Source organism: Tribolium castaneum, chromosome 5, assembly GCF_031307605.1.
Source record: "Tribolium castaneum strain GA2 chromosome 5, icTriCast1.1, whole genome shotgun sequence".
Taxonomy (NCBI): Eukaryota; Metazoa; Arthropoda; class Insecta; order Coleoptera; family Tenebrionidae; genus Tribolium; species Tribolium castaneum.
Window position 1 is genome coordinate 13,114,480 of NC_087398.1, and position 22,080 is coordinate 13,136,559.

At 29.7% G+C, this 22,080-nt stretch overlaps 1 protein-coding gene across 5 annotated transcripts in view; it reads left to right on the forward strand.

Moving 5' to 3' along the window:
- The window catches only part of LOC654869 (uncharacterized protein), a 106,231-nt gene that overhangs the window by 17,739 nt on the left and 66,412 nt on the right, over positions 1-22,080 (forward strand). For 2 of the 5 annotated variants that reach the window (XM_064356642.1, XM_064356643.1), the window contains one exon: positions 9,068-9,280. The exons of the other annotated variants lie outside the window; for them this stretch is intronic. The gene's annotated coding sequence lies outside the window, so the exon portion shown is untranslated. The remainder of the gene's footprint in view (positions 1-9,067; positions 9,281-22,080) is intronic. 5 annotated transcript variants of the gene reach the window in all.

Below are 22,080 nucleotides of genomic sequence, written 5' to 3' on the forward strand. Positions count from 1 at the left end.
CTGTCATAGTTTTTGACATATGTTAATTTTTTTGTTAAAATTTTCATTTGCAAGGGTTTATCTAAGATATCACAACCCTTGAACCCTTTGCAATAAGTGATTTTTTTTTCATTTGATAACCGAAGGTTTGAAAAGTTTTCTAAAATTTTTGAAATTGTCAACTATCAAAATTCATGGCTAATATGATTTTTTCAAAATGGTTTTCAAAAAACTGCTATAACTCAGTTTTTTCAAATGGGACGACCCTATTTTCTTAACGGCAATCGAAAAAAAATTGATATTTATGGCAACTTTTGCCAATACGTCCTATACGTATCTTTTGCGGTTTGTCAACTGTCAAAATTCATGGCTAATATGATTTTTTCAAAATGGTTTTTAAAAAACTGTTATAACTCAGTTTTTTCAAATGGGACGACCCTATTTTCTTAACGGCAATCGAAAAAAAATTGATATTTATGGCAACTTTTACCAATACGTCCTATACGTATCTTTTGCGGTTTGTCAACTGTCAAAATTCATGGCTAATATGATTTTTTCAAAATGGTTTTCAAAAAACTGTTATAACTCAGTTTTTTCAAATGGGACGACCCTATTTTCTTAACGGCAAACGAAAAAATTTTGATATTTATGGCAACTTTTGTCAATACGTTCTATGCATATCTTTTGCGGTTTTTGAAAAATATCGCAAAAACGGATTTTACTTCTTAATTTTCATAGTTAATTAAGTAGACCTTGTGAAATGGTTAAAATTTGTCAAACTTCAATATTTTATTCAGTTTTTAACTGGTTCAATATCGAATGAGCAATAAAACAGTAATATTTAATTATAGTTTATTATAACTTAGTGAATTATGTAAAGTAAGAAACTCAGTCTGTCACCGAATTTTGAACTTCTTGAATGAGAATGGTGAACACACAGGACCTTTTTTTTAATTAATAGCACCATTTTATCGCATTTTTTTAAAGTTAATTTGATTAAAAATGAAAATAAAATTCAGTTTTTTTTGCATTTTTTTCAAAAACTATAAGAAATAGATACAGAAGATCTTACTAACCGTCTGCATAAAAATTGATGTTATTTTCATTGTTATTGAAAAAACAGGGTCATTTTTCCTAATCACTTTTAAATCATCATTTTCAAAACATTGCAGTAGCCTTGCAATTTTAAAGTTGACAATCCTAAGAAATTAAGAAGACCCTTTGAATCTTTAACTAACAAATGCAAAAAGAATTATTCACTTATTGTAAAGGATTCTCGAGCTGTAATATTTCAAATGAACCCCTGCAAATAAAAATGTGTATAAAAAATTGACATTCGTCAAAAATTATGACAGATAAGTACTAACAACTAGAGGCGTTTTACTCGTTTCAAAAGACAAATTCAAAAATACAATAAAAACAAGTGGTTACTTTTTTAAAATTTCAAAGTTGGTGTCAATTTTTCGTAATTCCGGAAATTTTAAAAATAATTTAATTGAACCCAGAATGGTCGATTTAGATTGTATACAAAATTTTAAAGCTCTAGCTATATTAGAAGTTAAAAAAATTCTAATGTAGACCTGTATAAAAATTATTAAGAACCGGTTTATAGAAGCGGCTTTAATTTAATTCGCAATTAAATACGTGATTAACTGATCATGTGACCAAATTCAACAATAGCTTTCATAAAGTCTCGGCCCTAAGTCTCATATTATTCAATGCTGCCAACTTAATTTCATAGTCACATATCACTTACACCTGAAAATTAAGGAACTAGAAACATGCATATTCTTTTATTGAAAGTAATAACAATCCGCCTATGCAACGACGATTTCGTATCGCAGAAACATATTAAATTTTTCTTTATTCCAGATTCTGCACTTACGTTGTAACTATTCGTACGTAACAACCAAAAAGACATGCACGTATACTTCGGAATCGCTTATATCTGCCATTGCAAAGTTATGACTAAATTTCTTGGAAGGCAAAATTGTATTAAACGTATGAACAAATATAATTTCACTTAATAACCTGATGAGTTGCTAAGGATATACCATTACTTTTTCTACTTTTTCCAAAAAAATGAATTAGCATCATTGTTATTGTTAGCGATTTTATCCTATTTAGAAATATCAATTTCGAACACGACTTCGCCAATTATAAACTACATTTAGACTCCACAATGTCATGAGTAAGTAGGTACTTCATTTAACTTCTGAGAGTTAAATTAGTTGAGCAAATTATAAGTCACCGATCCTAAAGGGTCAGACCACTGCAGATTTGAACTTTACGATTAGATTTCCAGATTCTCGGATTGCATTTAGTGATTAATTCAACATCAAAACTGTCTGACGCAAGTTTTAAATAGACTAGCCTACCAAGACCGGTTTATAGAAGCGTCATTAATTTAATTCGCAATTAACTGATCACGTGACCAAATTGAACAAACGTGATTGGTCCATTCGCGTTGTTATCTTTTAACAATGAATTGAATTTTAACAAAGTTTATAATCAAATACGTGATGTTTTCCTCCTAAAATTAATATTTATGTTGTTAATACAATAGTTTGGTTTTCTTGGATTATTTTTCTGCAACAAACTTATACAAGAAGTGAATCATATTTCAGCAAGCTTTTGAAACTACACACACAAAAACCCTAAATTACGAACATTTTAATGAAAGTTTATGTGAAATTTGTATTTTAAAGAAAATTAAGATAATAAGAAAGTGCCCTAAAGGAGATAAAGTTTCAGTTGTAAACTTGTATTACATTCCGAAATGAGTTTGAAACGACAAAGAAATTGTAATTTCACGTTTAGGCAATTTTGTTGTGTAAATTACCGAATTCCCATTTAAATTTTTAATTATTTTTACCTAAAAATTTAGCCATATACATGTTAAGGTCGTCTAAAATAACTTCAGAAAGCTCCAAAGAAATGATTAAAGGCTGGACCAGATATATTGCCTAGATAGGCGAATCCATATATCTTTAATATTGTTGTAATCAGTCAACCTCAATTTATGGCGGTCTCTGGGGACGATTCAAATTAATCGTTCTGAGTGTCCGAGAATTAATCACCTAACGCATTGAATCTAAAAATATTAAAAAATTACGATAAAAGACCAGTTGACGCGTGTGGAGTTTTTGAGAAACTAATTACGTCTAAAATTATCGTTTGTTAGTTGTTAAGCTGTCGGCTTTCCAGCTTATCCAGAAAATGACAACGTGGATAATAATGTGATGTGTAATTAAAATAAGGTAGCTTCGAGCTTTTGTGATGATTTAATTTTTTGTGAATCGTGACGTAAATCCTCGTTCAAGTGGCAAATATACACCCTTTCATTAAGAATTGTATAACGACAAGTAAATTTGCAGTTTTATTTGTCTTCACTAAAAATAGAATCTTGAAGCTATTCCTTGAATCATTCATAAATTTAATTTAGCTTTCCTTACCTTTGCAATTTACTTTTCGAATAGGAACGTTCTATTCTTGGCTTTCTGCAAATAGGAAAAAACCAGACCGTGTCAAGTGAAAGTTCAATACGGACAAGAATTAGAGGAGCAGTGGACGTTGAATTTATTTGAATAACAGTGCTTTAAAGTCTTGTTAGATATCGTCTCCTGCAGGTTTAGTGTCAACGGTTGGAACAAAATAGTTGATAATTAATTTTTTCCGCAAAAACGAAGCTTTGGGAGCTTTGCATTTTTTATCTTTAAGTGCGTCATTAGGGTTTGGTGAAAGTGCTAATTTGTCAGATAAAATTTATTAATCGTACAACATGGATTTAATTTTGATCTTTCGATAATGCTGGCGATGTTATTTTTGAATATCATAAATTCATCAATACTATCTTTGTAAACAAATAATTTCGTATTAATTAGTAATCCGGATATTGGCGCTAGCCCATGTTTGATCTGAACACATCAATACCCATGTCATAATCCAAGTTTTATTTGATGTCAGTTGTTTCAAAAAGAGCTTGGTATTTTCGACATGAATTATGCAGATTAGGCTATTTTTGGCTCACTTGGTGTCGCTGCATCCCAAAGTATGCACGTTTTATTTGTAAATAAAACTTAAAATATGATTTCCACAAAAGATTTATCAACCTAAATTTAACTTCTAGTCTAATTTTGCGAGTAAGAGGTCAAGATAAGTTTATTTTTGCAAAGATGCGGAAGCAAGTTGCTGTTTTTAGATCGGCGATTTGTTTTCTTACAATTTACACGTATTTTCAGGCGATAAAGTGTTGGTGTTTATTTAACAGATTTTTAAAACGTTTTACACCTTTTGCAGAATATAACGGATTAATTTCAGAATGATTAACTTTCTGAAAAGAAATAATAAGAAATTTCTTTGACGGTATATTTTAGAGAGTATTTTCGGCTTCATTTTAAAGTTTTATTAACTATTATATTAAATAATTGAAGCAAATGGAAGACGCGGTAGGTTCTTGTGCACCTGATTGTGACGTCAACCCAACTTTGATTAAATGCTATGAATAATTTGCGTCTTCATATCTTATTTAAGTAGTGTCTCCGATTGACGTCACTACTAAACGTACTTACCTATCCTCTAAAGATGTAACACAATTTTACTTTTCCATTACCAACAGTAATTACGTCTGCAGCTTTCGCGCTAAAGGAGGTCTCTGTGCTTAACATTTTATCACAAATGGAAACTAGCAATTATACAGCCATTGATTTTTTCTTCAAAACCCTCCTTTCGTTATCGTTGAAATTATTTAGTGTAGATCGATGTAGGTGAAAGCATTCTGTCTTTAGCAATAAATCATTTCTTGAATCCTGCAGTTCTATCAAAGAAAACTTTTTATCATTTTTCTTCAGGTGTTGAACTTGGTGTCTTAAGGAGTAGATGATAAATCGCACTTTTGTTGGCGAAAAAAATACACAGTTGTATCATTGGAAAGTAGGGGACACTAGAGACAATTGGCCTATTTGTGTTAATATATTTTTTATTAATATAATTATTAAATTAATTTGCGTCATAACAATAATTTATTGTTTATCTTTCTCGTAAACTAAATTAAAATCAAAAGTACAATAATATGAATTGACAAAAATATTAAGTTATATCAAAAACAGCATTTGTTACAACTGTCCCTACCCCTAGGGTCAGTTGAAAGATGATGACTGTATCATTTAATACAAAGTCAAGTAAGACGAAATTTCTGTAGTTTTTTATCTTATTGTAATAATATATAAATTAAATACATAAAAAAATGTAACAAATTAACAAAATACTTAATCTAAGAGACAGTGATGGCAAACATAATTAGTTTTATTAGTGCAAGCGTCATTCATTTTTATTAGGTTGCTAGTTGCTTCTTTTAAGATCGTATTTATTGTTTTGAAATAACAAGTTTTTGATTTTGGTTTACGTTATCGTTCTTCTTCTTCTATTTCTAATTTCAATGATGTATCTGTTGTAATAGCGGATTTACGTGTCTATTAGTTGTTGTTTTTTGGGTACATTCTGTATTCTAGAAGGGCTAGAGAAACATTATGTACTTTGAATAATGCAAGAATACTCGTAAGTAAAAATTGGAATTAAGAACTACAACTCTATTCTGTTACAATCTGTTACTTTTGTTCCGACTCGAAGTTTGTTGTAAAAATTGACAGAAATACGTGTCCACAAAAATTTAATCTACAAGAAAAGATATGTTTTGCTAAACTTGTTCTAAAAACAATTATTTATCATTGTAAACTGTAAGTAATGTAGTTAAATACACAATGCATACTTTTGTCATATTTTCTCTGTACTAACCCATAAAAAACCAAATTCTTTTCGTAGATTATAAATTATCGTGGCTGTTACGTTTGTCCCGCGTTACTTTTGTCCCCTAGTCTCCCCTACTATTTTCCTCCTTCTCCTGAAGCGAAATTTAATTGCAATTATATGTTTTTTGTAACAGATGTTTTACATAAATTGTCAATTTTACTAAAATTCATAACTATAAATTGAAATGAATTAAACTGAATGAGTTTTATGAATTTAATGATTATGATATCTATTTACAACATTATGTTATAATTCGTTCCAAAACACTAAACATCATTAAACAAATCTAACTACTAGGTGTATAATAATAGAATTTTTTTTGTAGTTTTTTTCTTTTCATGTTTTCCATCAAAGTTTCAATCTACAAAAATCTGCTATCATTTCTTCTGACGATCTTGACTTTTCTCCCGTTGTATCGTCTCTCATCTATACAATGTGAAATTTTTAATTTTTTTTATGTCGTGTGACACCTCATGTAAAAGAGCACTTCGAAAGCAAGACAACGCACTAATTGTTTTTTAAATATTGTCAACGCCCAAGCGATAAAATTAAAGCATTGTGAAATTATTGACTAAAATAAAATTTATAACTTGGATATAAGCGATTTTTGTAAAAACTCCTGAAACAGGTCAATTTTTGATTTTCTTTGCACATAGGCAAGGTTATGGATAGTGATTTGACCTTTACACCTCATATTATACAACTCACTAGTAGTGCATTAAAGACTCTGGGCTTTATGTGTAGAAATACAAAAAAATTTACTAATATATCTGGCATTAAAACTTTATTTTATGGTCTGGTAAGGTCTAAGCTTTAATATTGTTGTGTTGTTTGGTGTCCGTTCTACCAGTTTTATGTAAATGTTTTGGAAAATATTTTAAGAAAATTTTGTAAATACCTAGATTTTAAACTTTATAATAGATATCCTGTAAGGCACTGTGATCAAAGTGATCTTTTAAAAAACGTAAATGAGAGCACTGTATTAAGTAAGAGAATTGTTCTAGGCATTATTTTTCTGCAGAAACTTTTATGTGGCGAGATTATCAGCCCTGATCTTCTGGATCAAGTGAACATTGTAGTACCTAGAGCTAACAACCGAAATCTTCTTACATTTTATTTTTCCACTCCTAATACCTTTCATCATCTGAATTCTCCACTTCTTAAATGTTTTATATTATATAATAATATTACAATAGATTTAAATATTTTCTTCAATAATTTCCAAACTAAAACTGTAAAGATCAAACTACTAGAATATTTTCCTTCGTAATTTAAAATGTTTTGTATATTGATTGTCTCAAATTTTGTCAATTTTGTTGATCGTTAGTATTTCTTTTTATATAATGTTATATTTATAGGGACTACTCGTTCACTTATTATATTTATTTTATGGTCCACTATCGACTGAGAAGTCTGTTGGAAATAAATTCTATTATTATTATTATTATTATTATTTATTATTATTATTATTTGGTGCATGCGGTTTTCGTTTACACTTCCAGTGCACTTCCAGCTCTAACTTTTTTTTTAAATGTAACGGTATGTCCAGTGTCACCTCATGTGAAAGAGCACTTTGCAAGAAATACAACGCACTATTTGTTTTCTGAATATTTTCAAAGACTACGCGATAAAAAAATGAAAACCAATTTTCATAAGTTGAATAAGCAAACCACACTAGAAATGATGCAAAAAGTTAAAAATTCATGCTACTATTGTTATGTTATTTCCCAGGAACGGTGCCCATTTAAACAATTTTTGCATTAAATAATTCAACTTATAAAATTGGTTTTTATTTTATCTCGTAGCCTTTGAAAAAATTCAAAAAACAGCCAAGGAAAAATAAAAATTGACCTGTTTTGGGAATTTTCACCCAACTCAAAGTCATAAGTTTTATTCCAGTTAAAAATTCTACGCAGTATGTGTAATATACAGGGTGTCTCAACGATTTGAAAGCTTTAAGGCTAGTAAATTAATCATTGTTACAAAAACAGTTACTAACTTCCTGACTCACCTAAAATTGTTTTCAAGTACACAGGATGTTTCTAAAATTACCTACAATACAAACTTATGTTTTTTTTAATGAGACACTATTTTTTTGAATTTCTCCTATGTTTTTGCTAAATTGAGAAGCTCATAAATAATGTGCATTGTTGCTGAAATTCCCTTTTAAAGTCAAATATCTTTTTGGTTATTAATTTTAGGTATCTGAAACTTTGTTTTTAGATAGACAATTTAATAAATAAAATTGGGTATTCCATTTAATTTTCAAGTTATTCAACTTTTAACAAACTTCTTCATTTTTTACGTTTGAACTTTCCCCTTTACAGTGGTGAAAGTCCTACATTTATAAGGTTCATAGTTTTTGAGTAACAATAAAGTGTGTTTTTGTCAAAATAAATCAAATTATTTCAAAAACTAATTAGAATCGACGAAAAAGTTTAGATCAAAATCATCAGTATTAAAAGCTACATCCAAAAATACTATAATTTTTGTGGTGTTCTTTTTTAAAAAATCATAAGTTTGTATTGTATCTCATTTCTGAAAGATCCCGTATGTTTGAATATAATAATTTTAGATGATGCTGAGGAATAATGTCTACGAGTTGTGTAAAAAAAACAATTATTTAAAAATAAACTTTTTTAACAGGAGAATTCGGTTGCCAATTTATTTTATTTATAATTCTAAAAGGTTATTTTGCGGTTACTTAAAGTGTACCAATTATATTTTATTTTCTTTCAACGGTGCACGTCTGAAAGAATGCTGCTTTGTTTAATTAACAACGTGGAAATAAAGCACAAACTTCAGATAAAATTTTCGTTTTATACTTTTGTGAAATGAATCTAGCACAACACAAAGAGCGGGACCGTAATTAACTTCTTTTAGATAGTGGAAGCCTATCAGGAATTTTGTGACTTAGCTAACAGTTACAATTCACGAAGTTTTATCCACTTGTCATGATATGTTTTTGAGCTTTCAAAAATCTTTAGAAATTCATTTAACATCAGTTTAGAATTTTCCGTATGTAATTCTGTAAAGGATAATGAAATTTCGCGTTCTGAAACGAGTCGGCTGCTAATGCATTAATCTCGCACACCATCACCACACCTGTATCCTCTCCAGGGAGCGTCGCGACGCAGCTTTCCTAGCCCGGTCCTGTTCTCCTAGTGCACGTCCACAAGGTCGTTTAACTCGTCCGTTTTAATGCGTCGGAGTAGAGCGTAAACTCACTGATGACGTCACCGACACAGCTTTCTCATTGCGTACTCCTCCCCTTTCGTAGTAAGCCCGACGAGGAGCGCCGCGACGCTACCGACGTCCCGATTTCAGTCCCAACGACGCCGCTGCACGGAACGGACGCGCGATAGATGCTCCACTTCATACCGCAACGTATTCTCAATACATGCACGTGTGAACACGTCCCGCAGGGGACGGCACGTCTTGTTGCACCCAAACAGCAAGCAGGTGCTTGATTTCGATAAATCGACGAGAGCAGGTAGGATTTGATCATATTTTTCGGGTAGAAAGGGTTGGGCACTGCTTTATCATACTTGCACGTTCAATGGAGGCTCAAAAAAATAAAGGATACGTAGAGAACATTTTTAAATAAAAATAAAACGCTCAGAATTTTTGACTTCAAGCCTATGTTTGTTGACTAGTTTGAGAGCACCAAAATGTTGGATAATAAGCGACAAATCTAAATATGCCACCTTTTATCGTTAATTACTGAGCTTATCAAGAACAACATATCTCTCTTGATCACTGTAGCGGAAGAATGCCAAATTTTTATTGTTGATTTCCAGCTTATTTAATAATTACAAGGTGTCTTACCGAGTGTTTTTTTTACAAAAACCGTAGATACTAACCTCCTGACTCACCTAAAACTCAAATACAAACTTATTTTTTTTACAAGTTACACCCTATACATGGTATTCGTTTTTCGAGCTCCTCCATGGGGATCTCAGTTACTGTAAGAGATGCGAGGTCGATTAAATTGGGTAAAGTTGCGCATTTTTATGCTGAATGATTAATTATCTGGAGGAAAATTTAATGAATATTTTTTTGTTTTTGCATTATTAAAAAAATAAAAAAAGTTGTAATTTTCGTTTTTATTTTTTTAAGCGAAATCAAAATAACTAGACGTTTTTAAGAAGCACATTCTTGAGTCACTTTTTTACAAGAAATCTAAATTTGTCATTACCTTTTCTAAGGCGTTCTTGATGTCAGAGTTACAACACTCAATTTTGGTTTCTTATGGACTTTATATTTGACATATGTATTTTTGGAAAGTGTTTTTGTTCCTGATTACAATGATGTATCACATGATATGATTGAACCTTACATGCTGATTAAAATTAAGAAAAAAGCGTAACGATGTTTTGACAGTTCTATTAAATACATGAGCAGAATTTTTATAACTTTGTCTTGTTTTGTTGTGCGAAAAATAAAATTCTAGCTTATCATGTCGTTTAATTTTTAAATAAGTAAGTTTGACGAAAATGTAAATCTTCCAAATCTGAATTCAATGAAACCTCTAAATTTTAGTTTGTTTAAAAACAAAATTGTTGGCGTTTCCAAAGCACTCTTCGCAAAAAAGCTTTTTTTTCCATTTTGATCAGCATTTAATAAGATTCGATATCATGCAATAATACATCGTTGTAATAAAAACATTTTTCAAAAATACAAAATGCGCATATGGCTTTCATAAGAAAAACCAAAGTTTAGTGTTGCAAGTTGTAACTATGATATTAAGAAGGCTTTGTAAAATATGATGACAGTTTTAGAGTCCTTGTAAAAAAGTGCCTGAAGAGCGTGCTAGTTAAATACATTTTCGCTTGAAAAAATAAAAACGAAAATTACTAATTTCCATTTGTTCCAATAACTCAAAAACTAAAAATGACACATCACATTTTCTTGCAGATAAATGTTCAGCATAAAAATGCGCAATTTTGTCTTAATTTAACCGACCAAGTATCTCCTACAATAACTGAGATCCCCTGTATACCTTACATTTTTGAAAGTAGTTTTTGACACTAATAATGTTTTAAATTATTATTGATAGTTTTTGCTTAATTTTTGAAATACTTTAATCACTTACATAAAAACTAAGAATTCAAAAAAATTAGGATTTTCACCACTATGATGAAGAAAGTTCAAGCTTAATAAAGGATTAATTTTTTAGCACACTGCAATCAAGTTAAAAAAATGAAGAAGTTTGTTTCAAGTTGAATAACTTAAAAATTTTAAATAGAACACGCTATTTTTTATTTTCGCATCTAAAAGACTTTAAATTGTTTATTAAAAACAATAACAGTTAAGTTTTTCTGTTGATATTTAGAGGATATTAAAAATTAAAAAAAAATACTTTTATTACAGCAGACAAGAAGTGAATTTTTGGGTTAATAATAACTTTAATGTTACCCTTATTAAACCATTGCGTCATTTATATTTCCAACAAATGATGGGAAACTACATATGGTAACAACAATGCTCATGAATAATATTTTTCGAAATTGTATATTTCTAGATAGACAATTTTCTAATTTTTGAGCTGCAAGAACAAAAATAGGGTGTTTTTTTTGTTTTTTCCAAGTTATTTAAGTTTTAACCAACTTCTTAATTTTATTACGTTCCCAGTTGCAATGTACTAAACAACTGCTGCAGATTTAATTCTGAACTTTCCCCTTTAAAGTGGTGAAATTTCTACTTTTCTAAGATTAATTGGATTTTTGTAATAAATTTTTAAATAAATCATGTTTTCGTCAAAAAAATTAATTTTTATTTCAAAACCTAAGCAGAATCGACCACTACAAGTTTAAATTAAAATCAGCAGTATTCACAGTTGGTACAGTTGGTCTAAAAATGAACTATGTACTCATAGTTTTTAATTATAAAGGATAAAATTTCATCGATGTTTTCGTAAATGCAAAAAAAAATACGAAAAAATAAAACAGTTTACATATGTGTGCTATTATAAAATTTTACAGATTGTAAGAATTTGTGAAAAAAATCTGGATTTGTTTCTGCTAAACTTTTTTTAAATCGGCATATATACAGGTTAAGAATTTCTTTTACTAAAGTAATTAAAATTTATATTTTTCGAGACGTATAATTTTTGAAATGTGATGAAGAATTAATTAAAATCGAAACGTCGCAAAAAATATTAATTTTAATTACCTTCTGCCCTAAATAACCAATAATTTTTTCTGGTCATAATTTTTAAGGGCATAAATGCCATCTCACACTTTTCACTAAAAATTTTCCTTAACCTAAATTCACATATTAATAGAATTGTGATATGTGTAGTTCATTTTTTTGAATAATCAACTGTTAGTGTCAAAATTCTGATAAAGACCACCCTAAAAGTTCATGTTCATCCACTTTTAAAACCAGCTGTATTCTGTATTTGACATTTGCACACCAGATTTGACATTTTTGGTAATAGGACGTTATAGTGTTATTGTTGTTCGTGTTGTAATTTTAAAAATTTGAAATTGAATTTGCCAGGTAAAAAATTACACCAACCTTAATTAAAAAAATTAGTATTTATGGTAATGCCAACCTGAGGGCTCTTAAACAGTTAATTATTAAAAAAAAACGACTATATACAGGGTGCCCGTTTTTCGAGCTCCTCCATGGGGAGTTCAGTTATTATAAAACATATGAGGTCGATTAAATTAAGGCAAAGTTGCGCATTTTTATGATGAACAATTATCAGAAAGACAATTTGATGTGTCATTTTTCGTTTTTCAATTAGTATTAATTAAGTAATTACAAACCGGACAATTTCTTCAAACATTCGACATCTTCAGACCAACCGTATATTAAAGTTACGTCCAAAAATGCAATAAAATTTAGTTAAAAAACATATGTTTGTATTGCACCTTATTTCCGAACCACCCGGTATACTTCAAAATAATATTAAATGATGCAGATGCCGGTGATTAGTATCCACGGAATTTGAAAACAATATTTCTTTTTAGTTATTTATTATAATAATTTAATATAATAATAAATTAAAAAAATATTTTTTTAATTATTTAAAGGACATAATGGATACTTTTCCAACTCGCTGAGACACCCTCAGTAATACATATTTGATCAAATGTAGTTGAAATAAGTAATTCTTGTTACTGCAGCTTAAAAATATTAGATAAACCCAGTTTGTCAAGTGAAAAAATTTAACATATAATGGAAAAGTAAACAACATAAAGTCGAGACACATTCTTTACCGCTTGTTGAAAAACCTCTTCAAGAAATATTATTACGATCCAAGATTAGAAAAAGTAAAAAACAAATTTACTTCCATCTGTCTCCGACAGCATAATGAAGTCGATAAGTTTGGTTGACGTCAAAAATGTTGTGTTTGCATAAAAAATTTATAAATGTTTTTGCAACGTTTTTTTATCTTTTGATATATTCGTTTATTAAAGATAAAAGGATTTTGTTTGCTTGAAGCTTTTCATCCGAAGAAAATTTTATATTTATCGATTGTGGATTCGGGCGTTAATCGTGCTTTAAAACTTATTTTTGAGTACATCACCGAACTCTTTTATGTACTTGCATCCAAAAAACCATAGCTCGTTTTCACTGAATCGAATCAGTTGCTCCAAAATTGGGTCACTGACAAGAAACAAACAGGGAACTGACAGAAAAGGGGTTTATTAATAATTACATGCCTTTCTCCCCATAATTACTACATTGTTGGTCTTTATAATTAATGTAGCGTTTACCTGCGGTTTCGCCAAAACCACTAAAAATTAAGGTGTATGGCTGCAAACACACTTTTTAACACATTATTTTGTACCTTCATTAAAGCGATGAATTATGACTCGTTCGCCGAATTGCGTGACTCAAAGTCGTGTTCTTTTATATTGCTGTAATTAGGGATATGCCAACGCCTATGCAATTTTCAGTTCATAATTTACGTGACTACGAAATGAAACTCATTTCCTTGGGCTCATTTTTACGAATGATATACATTAAGCAGTTAAGCAGTTTCTATCAAGACAAAAATCAGTTTTCAAACATTTTAATTAACTCTGTAACATTAATTAAAATTCGCTAATTATTTTATTAATTATCTGATCGTCCTTTCCGTGCGGCGAAATATGGTGGATGCGCCGGGATAACGTGAGTTATTAAAACTTGCTGCATTTTTCTCTTTTTGCTATTATTTTTAACTGATTGTAATTGAATGAAAAATTCAAAACGCAACGGTTACCGCTTTCAATTAAAAATTATGGTTTCGATCTAAAATACAAGAAAAATCAGCTTTCGCAATACGCCTATGATAAATAAATTATGGGATTTTGTGCCACGCCTAATTGGGAAAACTGCAAAACACAAGTCAAATTCCGACTTAATCCTCATACAAAATTCACAAGTCTTTTTCTGCGCTAAGTTGCGCTCCCATCTAATGGCATCTGAGATAATGATTCCGGTTATCTTTGCAAAGGGTCGTAATGAGGGTACCTGCAGCTTCCAAAGTGTTGTTTAGTTTGCGGCCGGTCTTAAAGCCGCCCTTTTGACGCTCGCTAATTTATATCTCCGTGCCTAGTTTTCATGATTCATTATCTTTGTTACATATTTTACGCCACTGTCCAATTAAAACGCTGTTTTTAAACTGGCGGCTTGAATAACTTTTGAAGTGGATAAATCTGCCGTTTGCTTTTGTTGCTCACTTTTAATGAAATTTCATAGAGTCTTAACTTTACAAATTGGATTTTTTGCGGGTTTAATATAGAAATAAATACAGAGTGATTTATGGTTTAATCTAAGGATGCGATCAAGCCTGTCGGGAAATATTTACGAGATTACCTATTATTCTTTATGCCAAAGGTAATATATTGCGCTTATATTACTGAAGCAATATGCTTTAAGCTTTAAACATTTTATTAATGTCATTGTGTGGCACGTATGCAGTAAAAAATCTGAGAGTGCTGTTATTTTTTTGTGTATCATTTAATGACAAAGCTTTTATTTGTTTAGGTTTAATGAAAATAATTACTCACGTTTGTAGGTCGTTTATACCATTAAACGCAAAAATAGATTTATGTCCAACTAGTTACACGTTACAAATTTTTAGATTATATTTTGCTACACTCGTATTAATAATTATGTATTTATAACTGAAACAATTTTTACAAGTATTTGTTTACACTTGTTGATACATACAGTGAGGATTTTATTTTACTGCACATCACATAACACACATAACAGTGTTAGTTGTAACATGAGATCGAAAATATACTCAATTAGAGCAAGCTGTGTCTCCAAAAGTTTAGCCATATTTCAGCCGTTTATTTACGGCAGCACTTTTGAAGTTATGTTGTTTTATTCTGGTTTCACATAGCACATAATATGACTAAAGTTACACTTCACTTTCAAGGCTTGTTCTAATTGAGTATATTTTCGATCTCATGTTATTATCCTATGTTCAGTTTTAAAAAGTCCATGACAATACACTACAAATAATTGTATAGAAACCCCAATTTTTAGAAAAATAGAATCTTCTCTGTACTGTCTGTCCCAATGATCCGAAAAAGCTTCATAATTTGTTTATTATTAGAAATATAAAATTTTTCATTTTTTATATTAGTGCAGCGTTTCTGCTGCATATTTCTAAAATATTGCGGTATCTTACATCATAAAAAACCACCATTTGTTTTTTCAAATAGAATACCTTAAATTTTATTGCTTTTTTTGGACGTAGCTTTTAATATTGACGATTTTAATCAAACCTATAATATAATAATTTGATTTTTATGACAAAAACGCTTTTTTTTCAAATTTTATTAGATAAAAACAAAAAATCGTAGAAAAGTAGGCTTTCACCACTTTGAAAGGAAAAGTTCAAACTTAAATCCGAGCTTAAATCCGTTTATAAATATAAATATAAAAAAATTAAGAAGTTTGTTAAAAGTTGAAAAAGTTAAATAATACACCATATTTTTTGTTCTTGTTCTCAAAGATTATAAAACTGTCTATTTAAAAACATAAAGTTTCAAATGCCTAAAGTTAATAAATAAAAAGATAATTTTACTAAAGTTAATTTCAGCAACAACATTGTTGTTACCATAGTAGGCTATATCGTAACTACAGCAACTTCAGCACAGACCATTTGTTGGAGTTTATACAAAGTGTTCAAAAATTGTTGTTCATCAAGCTAAGTCTGTAATTCAAACTCATTGTGCCCTTTCTTTCAAATGACTATATTAGTTTTTCTGTCAAATCTTTGAACTAGTTTATACTCACTTTTTGCATTTTTTGGCAAAGTTCTTTCAAGCGTAAGGTTTATTTTGATTTGTGTTTTATATTTCAGTGATTTTTGATGTTTTATATCCTTTCGTTTTTGGATTATTTTGACGGATTTGTCACTTTGACGGCATTCACAATTTAAATTAGGCGGCACATTACGTTTAAATTTCATAGGGGATTTGATGAACAACCAGTTTGAACAGTTTTGTACTAGATTTTGAAAATTTTTCATAAATATGGAAATTTTAGTTATTTTACTGTGATAAATGACGAGTAATGGCCTGAGGGTAACATTCAAGTTATTATTATAGCTGAAAATTTCACTTTTAGGCTACTGAAACAGTAGTTAATATATATTTTTTTATGGTTAAAGTTAAATATCTTTTGAGTAATCAGCAAAAGACACTTAATTGTTAATGGTTTTAGAAAGATAATTTAAAAGTCTTTTAGATGCAAAAATAAAAAAAATGTGTGTTCTATTTAAACTTTAGAAGTGAGCTAAAAAAAATAATATATCCTTTAAGTTTGAACTTTCTTCTTTAAAGTGGTAAAAGTTCTACTTTTCTGAAATTCTTAATTTTTGTGTAATATTTTTTTAAAAGCGTATTTTCGTCAAAAAAATCAAATTATTTCAAAAACAAAGCAAAACCAACAATTTAGTAATGAAAACATCAGTGTTAAAAACTACATTAGAAAATGCAAAAAAATTTTGGTTGTTTCATTACTTTTATTTAAAAAAAACATAATAAACATAAACATAATTTTGTGTTCTAGCTAATTTCGGACACACTCTGTATACTTGAAAATAATTTTAGGTGAGTCAGAGGGTTAATATGTACGGCTTTTGTAAAAACAGTTTTTTCTGATTCTAATTTTCTAATATTTAAAGGTCAAAGAAACAACATACAAAGAACAATAATTTTTTATCGTTACAGTATAAATTAATTTAAGTAATACTTTCAACCGTTCTTGTTTATTGTTCTTTACAAACCTTTCTTGCAACCGTTATTCTCTCTACAATGTTAGTGTGGTAATAAGAAAAACCTAACGAAATTACATTTCTCGCTAATGTACAAAATTGACTAAAGAACAATTCTCTGGAGTAGTTCAGAAGTGGTACAGAGACAATTCGATTAGAGCTAATTTCGTGCACATTTTTAGCTTGAAAATTGCATTCATTACTTGTTAATAAACAGCATTTTATAAATTGCTCTTCAGGCACAATACAGCATAATTAAATATTTGGGTCATTTATTTTGTGCAAACAGAATGATTTGGGTCGAGGGATGGCTTTTGGGCAAATTTAAATGAGTGTCCTCGTTTCATTTATCTATTTTTACCCAAATCGAAACTCATTAATTTTTTGAGAGTGTAATAATAAATGTAAATGTGACATTTCCATCAAAATCCCCGTCAAGTGACGAATAATTTAAACATCCCCTTCCATTTTGGACACTATCCATCGATTTGAAGGTGTAATTAATTTTTGGCACGCACTGAAAAATTAATCAAGGTCTTTCGCAGTTCCTTTTATAATTAAAAAGGAAGGAATTAATTGATTTTTGTTTTATGAAAATTGCTTGCTCTTTATTGTTTACGGAAAATTTAATTATAATTTGCGTCAGTGGAATTCAATAAAGTATAACAATCGACATTCAGCTACATCAAAGTCCTTCTTGAAAGTGTGCCCTGAACTTGAACGAGTGAAATTTCGGTCAATTTTAATTTAAACTTGTTTAATTACGTCCCTGAATAAATGATTAATTAGAAACAGAGACATCACAGTTGTGTTTTAAAATAATTATGCACGAGTGCACACCCAGAATACTAAATGGAGATCCAACTTTCGACTTGAAGAACTTGAAAAGTAACTGAAATTACATGATAATTTTGTTGCGTAACGACGCGGCAAATTACTACTTAGTTTACAGTTAAAAGACTTTGATTATTTGCTTTAGCGCTGTTGATCTGAACTGAACTTTGGGCAACAATTAAATAAAATTCACAACTTTTAAATCGGAGTTGTAGTTTTGGCGCGTTTAAAGCCCAACTTTGGAATATCGCGTTTCATTCGATTTTGAGGCAATAAATCGAATCTCAAAGTAGGAGTGTTTCCCGGAATTGCTTCCCTTTCATTTCCTCGGAATATTTTCCGAGCTTTTCATGCGAAATCTGTTAAGAAACGAACGGAATCCATGATAAAAAATCCGACATGTGACGCAAAAGAACACCGTGACAGCTCATGAAAAATGTTAATAAAATTGTATGCGCTCATGTTGATGTAACATATTCCTGACAGGGCGAGACACGGTGTAATGACGTGTTCAAACGATACTTAAATATAGAGGAAACGACCCAATTTTTAAATATAGGCGCCGTCCGTATTCCTTGCGAAATATTTACTCAATAAATAATTTTTCGCTTAAATGTAACGATCCAGATTTATGCCGACTCACTCCTCTGAAATATTTGTAATTAATTAGACGCCCCTCGGCGTCTGTTTAAAGTTTTGCAGCTAAAAGTTACTCGCAAGCAACCTTTAGGGGTTGTTCTTAATTTTGAGGCGCCTTTATTAAAACACTGTCAATGTCGACGGAGATGTTGTCCAATTACACGCACTGCTTTAATAAAACAGGCAAGTTTTAGTTTACAACGAACTTTTACTAACTTTGCCATTCTATACTCTTAAACAAGTCACAAATTAAACGCTGATTTAGGCTGAAATATAACATTCTTTGCTCAACATTAAACTGCTGTTTGCATGGAAAGTGACTGCGACATTTAATTAAAACTACTAAAGCACTTCATAAACTGTACTGAATTTTGTAGTAAAAATTTAAGACCACTAGACTTTACTATTACAGACAGAAAAAAATCATGAAACGTGACAGAATTTTTGTAGATTTGTCTCAAGAATTATATCTTCGAGCTCTTTTAAAAATTAAAACCATTATTTGCACACTTACCGTTCACCGACTGGTAATGTCAATATATATTTTTCAATTATTTAGATAAACTCTTACAAAATTTTTCTGTTGGTAAACAAATTATGGTAAACATAAATTTCAATAAAGTAATATGTGTAGTAATACCTGCAAAAATATATTTCTGTTACACAATATGAAAGAGCTATTAAAGGAAAATACTAGAATTACTAACAACTGACAAACGAGAATTGACTATGTGTTTACTAACATGAGCAGAGAAAAGTGCGATATTCAGTTAATTGATACGCGCTTATCGGACCGTGTAAGTATTTTCCTTGATTTAAATCTAAAATGTGTAGTCTTTTGTAACTCGAAAAATCAATGATAGTACAAAATCATTTAAAAAAAATTGGAAAATATTTCTTGTTAAAAAGGTAGATGATGAGTGGAGTTATTTTGCAGATAGAAATATAGAAAGATTAAAGATAGAAATACAAAACTTACTTAATGAATGTTTTCCGGTAAAAACAGTACGTATAAAAGAAAAATCAAAACCATTGTATCTAAGAGATGAACGACTTATAGAATGTAAACGTCAGTTAGATGTGCTTATAATATTAAAGAAATTTGATAACAATTATTTAAGAGAATATAAACCACTTAGAAAGTGTTACAAAAACTTGCTTGGACAATTAAAAAGTAAATATTTTTTAAAGAAAATTGAAACCTCTAAAAACGAATAAAAAATTTGCCGGCGAATAATAAATAATTTAAAAGGTGAAAAGAATAACTTTAATGTTATACATATACCGGAAAATTCCGAAGAAGTTGCAAATAAACTAAACACACATTTTTTTATAATATAGCAAAAATATGCAAAAAATAGTACTTCAGCTAATTTGAGTCCAACTTGTCCTATTAACAGTAAATCTATGTATCTCGACCCAGTCTTATTTTTTGATATAGTTAATATGATTAGAAATTTTAAACCAACAAACAGTAGCCATTATTATTATATTTCTGTAAATATTTTTAAACAATGTGTTTTAGAACTAAATGAGCCATTATGTTACATAATAAATAATTCGTTAGAAGAGGGAATTTTCCCACAAAGGTTAAAAATAACACAAGTTAAACTTATGCTTAAAGTAGGAGATTCCTCAAAAATTGAGGAAGTTTTTTAGAAAGTTGTGTTTTATAAAGTGTATAACTTTCTATCTTTGTTACTTTTTCAAATATCAACATGAATTTTTAAAAAGAAAGTATACTCACTCAGATATTTTTGATTTCACAAATGAAATACTAAAGCCCTTTGAAAATAAAAAGATCGTTATGGGTGTGTTCCTGGATCTATTAAAGGCTTTCAATTGCATAAATCATGGATTGCTATTGAAAAAACTTGTAAATCAACCTTTGCTGAAGTTAAGATAGAGGTGTCTTAGGGCAGTATTTTTGGAACGTTACTTTTTATTATTCACATTAACGACCTAATAAGTCCACGTCTCCAGATAGACCCTGAAACAATTAATAATAAACTGTGCAGACGACTCAGGTCTATTGGTTGCAAACAATAAAACTGAGGAAGTAGTTACTAAGTCTGGTGTTCTTTTAAATAAAATTGAAAATAAAGCCATAACAATAAACTTGTGATGCACAAAAATAAATCTAAATTTATTTTGTTTACCACAATGAATTTCCTACGAAAATTCAGATCAACAACGAAACAGTAGAATTGTCGGAAAATACAAAATCCCTTGACGTCCATTTAGACGGCAATCGGATTTGGAGTGCTCACCTTGAAAAGTTACAAAATAAATTTAGTTTTTTTTTGAAATGACATTTTTGCCTTTGAAAAATTTAACGAAAGAAACTGTTTTTGGTTGTTTAGAATAGGGATGTAATTAAACTTTATAGTATTCGTGCCATGTCACCTTCAAGCAAGACCTATCAATATTGCAGCCTGATGGTGATTTAATTAAAGTCGAAACGTTGCTAAAAATATAAAGTTTAATTACATCCCTGCCCTAAACAACAAAAAATTTTTTCAATAAATTGTATTTCATTATTTACTTTATTAAATTTTTAAAAACATATCTCGATTTGAAAACCATAAAAATTTTGTATTTTTCAAACTTCGAATCGCTTATCAGGTAACGGAGTGATTTTTTGGAAGAAAAGCAGTTTGATTGACAAAATCAGCTGCTTGCCAAAGAAAGTACTGCGTATCACCCTAAGACTCAAATTCACCTTAAATTCCCTGCTGACAGACTTACAACTGTGGAAAAAACTGCTATTATGTAGTTATTCAAGTTTTTAGTTTTTTACCAGACTCCCTAAAAATCATCGGAAATTTTAAGACATTTAAAGTTACGTTATATGCATATCTAATTGATAGGGAACCCTATAGTTTTCAGGAGTTCATAAAATGATGTTCGCATACCAACGTTTGTTACCATCACGTGACGTATAATACATTATTGTGTATTCTATTGTATTTTACGTATGTATTAGCTGTTTCAAAACAATAAAATCGCCAACATCGCATTTTACCGAATTATTTTTTTTAAATAAGGTTGATAAGAGTGTAAAATAGTTCTTTATAATTAGACCTCTCATTAAAAGTATAAATTACATTAGCTATTATTTTTTTGAATTGCATAAATAATTTATAACCGCTAATTTTGAGAGAAAATGCGACGTTAGCGTTTTATAGTTTCGAAACAGCAAATACCTATGTTATTATACAATGTGTTTTTAAATGTTTGTCATCTAGTTAACTTTGAAATTGGTTTACACGTAAAAAAGTTTGTGCCGCTCTACTTAATTGAATCCTCTGTCAACAAATGTCTAATCTGCCAGTAGTAATTCGATTAATTTCTTTAAAAAAATTCAACTAAATTTTGACATTGTGAAACAAAGCACTTTATTATCAAAGTTTTTTTCCAAATTCATAACTTAATAAATGGAGAACGGTAATATTCAATGTCTAAATGCCTATCATTAGTTCTATGAAACGGTATTTTCTGATTTTACATGAGAAGTTCACAGATGACTAGATGAGAATCATTTAAAAACACATTGTATAATTCAGTGTCTAAATGCCCTGTCA